Source organism: Rhinichthys klamathensis, unplaced genomic scaffold (assembly GCF_029890125.1).
Source record: "Rhinichthys klamathensis goyatoka isolate OS25496 unplaced genomic scaffold, OSU_Roscu_1.1 h1tg000035l_1, whole genome shotgun sequence".
Taxonomy (NCBI): domain Eukaryota; kingdom Metazoa; phylum Chordata; class Actinopteri; order Cypriniformes; family Leuciscidae; genus Rhinichthys; species Rhinichthys klamathensis.
In genome coordinates, this window is record NW_026606583.1 from 6,237,752 (window position 1) to 6,242,647 (window position 4,896).

Sequence of the window (4,896 nt, forward strand, 5' to 3'; positions counted from 1 at the left end):
ACTTTTATGGCTATTACATCTGTGGAGGGTCCCTCATCAGCCACGAATGGGTACTCACTGCGGCTCACTGCGTTTACTTCTCGTAAGAACACAAAATAGGTTTATATATAAATTAAATAGTATGATTAATAAGATTTCATGTGAATTTGTAGTTTTCAAGGCTGACACACTGAGTCTTTTCTTCAACATTCAGAGACAGTTACTGGACTGTTTATCTGGGCAGACAAAGCCAAAATATTTCAGTCTTTAACCCTAACGTGGAGATTCGAGGAGTCCAATCCATCATTACACATCCAGACTATAACCCTTCACAGTTGACCAATGACATCGCCTTGCTGAGATTGAGTGAGCCAGTGAACTTTACCAGCTACATCAGCCCAATCTGCCTGGCTGCTAATGACAGTGTCTTTCACACTGGCACCTCCTGCTGGTCCACTGGATGGAGACAAACCAGCTTTGAAGGTAATGATCATCAATTTGCGCTCATTGAACTACATGTATGGATTATGTAACCAGATGAAAAAATAAAGTACCTGTCATTGTACCACATTACCATGTCAGGTAACACTTTACTTGAAGGGGTGTGCATAAGACTGACATGACACCTTCATAACCATGACATGACATATGTCATGTATATGAAGTAGGGTTTCTGCATGTTTATGACAACTGTCATTTAGTGTCTTTCGCTCAATAATGACATTTTGAATGCAAATATGACATTGTTTTAGATGTCTTTGTTATGACATCTTGACATAAACCAATACATCATAACCTGTCAGTGTCTTGGTAATGACAACTTGACATTAAATTAAGTTAAACTGTCATGTGGTTGGTTTTGACATTGGCTGTCATGAGGCCATTATAACTGTGTCATGAATACTTTTCGTGACCTCAACTACAGTGGTACAAATTAAATTTGTCATTAAAAAGTTATAATGGCTTCATGACAGCCAATGTCAAAACCAACCACCTGACAGTTTAATGTAATGTTAACCAATAAAGCTAAGTGCTTTCTTAAGTTTGATAAGTAATCTGCTTTGTCATGTTTATGACAGGTTGTGTTGTCTTAGTAATGTCAAGTTGTCATGACAAAGACACTGACAGGTTATGATGTATTGGTTTGTGTCAAGGTGTCATAACAAAGACATCTCAAACAATGTCATATTTGCATTAAAAATGTCATAACTGAGCGAATGACACTTAATGACAGTTGTCATAAACATGCATAAAACCTCCTTCAAATTCATAACATGTGTCATGTCATGATTATGAAGGTGTCATGTTAGTCTTATGCACACCCCTTCAAGTAAAGTGTTACCCAATGTCAACCTTAGTAGTTATACTCATAGTGCGAATTACAGGGGGTACTGGGGGGTACTATACCCCCCAATGAAGACCCAGTACCCCCCAAAGGGACAGAAATATCAGTTTTGGGGGGGTCAGATAATTTTCCTGATATTGTGAAAAAATATAATTACAGTTACAATACAAGTCAACTCCTACTTTCACTGTAGGAACATTTTAATGTAAAGCGATTTCAGCGAACACCCCTTGTGGACCGTACCATTTTTAACCACCGTGGAGATAGAGAAGGGCAGCTAGCCGAGTGAGTTGTTGTTGTTGTGCTCCTGCTAATGTACGGACAAAGTTGCGCTGTTGCGGCTCGCGCAGTTATTTATAACATTAATTTATAGTTAAGAAACAATATATAGGCTACACACGACCAGAGTGCTGTTTTCCTGAATGCCATCACGATTGAAACCGAGATATTGATTTCATAACAGTTCGATAAACAAGTAAAATAGTTCAAATTAAGTTACTTACATTTTTAGACGCAATGACTGTTTTTGTTCTGTTTCAGCAGCGAAAATAGTTCCAAACAACAGAACCACAGCGCATCTCAGAGCAACACTCATCCATGATTCATTACTGAATAATTCAGCGTTTTGAACTAATCGCTCGAGTCAAAGATTCTGAATAAATCAGCCGTTTGAACGAATCGTTTAAATGAATGACTCAATGAATCGCTCACTAAGACGCCCGCCTGCCGCCTCCTACTGGCGGTTTAGTTTCAAAGTATCATTCTTTTCAACATTCCTTATATTATTCAAAAAATATTTAAAACAATCTCATAATCTCATTTAATACAGTTATAATTTTTCAATGTAAATTATTTAATTTGATTGGCCGCTAGGCTGTCTTATTATTTTAATTGAATGTAGCCTATTAATAAAATGTAAGAATTTGAAATGAAATTTAGAGCATACATTAAATAAAATTAAGGAAAACTGCCCTTTTATAAAGGTACATAAAATTATTCAGATAAGAGTGTTTTCAAAAATGAGGGAAGGAGCAGTACCCCCCAATTATGGTGGGGTAATTCGCACTCTGGTTATACTGATAAATTGGGACATTTTATTTTCCTTATACTTTTAATTAGGACCCAAATACAGTAAACTGACATTACACCATAATGGAAAGCTTAGCATGTCTCTTACTCTTTTTATTACCTTAACTCTAATATTTATCTCAGATTTATTCATCACTTTCCCTACCATTGCTTTTTCCACCGAGGCCATGTTCCTCGATGCAGAGGTGGGAGTAAGTCACTAAATGCAAGTCTCAAGTCAAGTCCAAGTCTTAACATTGCAAGTCAAAGTCAAGTCAAGTCATTCTGTTGTAAGGGTCAAGTCAAGTCAAGTCAAGTCAAGTCGCAACTTAGTCATCAAGTCATACCAAGTCGCACACAGGCTAGTTTTACACATTTTTTAACTCTGGGACTTTTATTACTTATTTAGACACAGAGGGCTGATGGGTTACAAAAATAAATAAATTAACTTGTGTGTAATAAATAAATTAGCATTAAGAAGCACTTTAAATGCTCTAAAATAAAAATAAATTAAATGAACACAAGTAAACAAGAATTAATACAACTTTTCCCATCTTGTAAAAAAAAAACTAAAAAGATATTGCATTCTAAATTATTACTGTATGACAAAGTTTGTATGTTCTTACATCCAGGTGATTTGATCCAACGCTATCTCACGACCAATTCGTACGAATTTGTACGAATTATTAAAAGGTGGCTAATTCGTATGAATTCATACGAACTCACTCGTACGGATTCGTACGATTTGTCTAAACCCACGTGATGGGTAGGTTTAGGGGCGGGGTCTGGGGTAGGTCATTCGTATGAATTCATAGGAATTTGGAATTCGTAAAATATGTACAATTTAGCAAAAATACTACAAATTCGTACGAGTCAGGTCGTATGAATTGTTACGAATTAGCCACTCGTACAAATTCGTACGAATTGGTCAACACAAAATATTCTATGGAAATTTTAAGAAAACAAATCTAATAATTTAAATGATTTAAACCCGACTATTTTTTAATACGTGGGTCGTTATAACTGACGTTCTCAACTACTTTATTACTTTCTCCCGCCCGCAACATTTATGTTTTGTCCCGCTCCCGCCCGCAAAAATACTTTTTTTCTGTAGCCTACCTCCAAATACTTTTAAGTTAGCCTATGTGTCGCCACCATACACATGAGCATAAATGCTCCTGATAAATTATTTGTTATTAAAGCATTAACACACAAACCACAGTTAGACATAAAAGCAAGCAGCTCCTGCGTGCATGGTTTGGCATGACTGCGCCCTAATTCCTAAAAAGCTGACATCAGTTCATCGCGATCTCACACATCTCTGTTATTATCAATGAAGCTTTCATAATATATGCACTTTGTTTGTTATAATTCACAGATTTGCCAGCATACAGAATTCAGCTCTGAACAAAAAGTCAGTTTTGAGCGGTGAGGGAAGTCTATCGTAAATGCTTCTGATTGGCCATTGCGTTCCTAGAAGTCAACACATATGTCTGTGATTGGCTACATCGCTCAACGCTGCAAACATGTTAGAAATAGAAATATCTGGCCTGTAAATCATTTCCCTTTCGAGAGGTTCCTCCTATTGCGTAAGTAGCTTACGCTATGGAAAAACTCCTTTTCTCGAGAAATATTGAAGTCTTTATGTAAAACGCATTGCAGCTGCACAGCATACAGCAATGAGCGAGGCAGCTCGGTCATTGGCTGTGCTGCGGCAACTGCACGAACCTATGACGGGGCGACTCTGAACCCGCTTCCAATGAGCGTGCTTTGCGCCCGCGCGCGTCAGAGCCCGCCAAGATGGGCGTGGCCAAGGGCTATATATTGGGCGCCCCGTCGTCTGAGTTCTTTAGATTTAATCTCCTTCAGCAAAGACCTTCTCTTCGCTGGATCCTCCGGATTTCTTGGAGTCTTTTCGCCGCCGCCGTCGACAAACCTACAGCAGGACTGCTTCGAGGACGCCGGCGCCTTCAGCCGCCTTCGATCGCCTTCTGCTAAGCCATCCGGCGCGCATCACCGATATCCTTTTCTAAGCTAACCAGTGTTCGCCTCCGCGACACTTCTAAAAGAGCAAATTAACTGGGCGTTGTTTCAAATGCCTTCCTGCGCCTCGTGTCGAGGCCCTCTTCAGGACGGGGATCGTCACATCATTTGCACCCGCTGCTTGGGACCGGACCACGCAGAGGCTGCCCTTACTCGAGGCGGATGTCCCGAGTGTGACGCCCTGGGCCTCACAGAGCTCCGCGCTCGCTTCGCCGTTTTCACCGCGAAAGAGCCCACTTCCACCGTGCTACCATCCCCTCTGGTCGAGCCGCGCAAGAAGAAGCGCCGCTCACAGAGGCCGCCAGAGCACGCGGTTTGCAGTGACGTCACGCCGGGCCAATCCCCGCGTGCTTCACCACCACCCGAAGACTCCCAGTCCAGTTCACACAGGCGGACCAGCACCCCTCCAGCGGAGTGATGGGTCTCGTCTCGTTTGGCGCGTCAGGGGATGACGACGACAA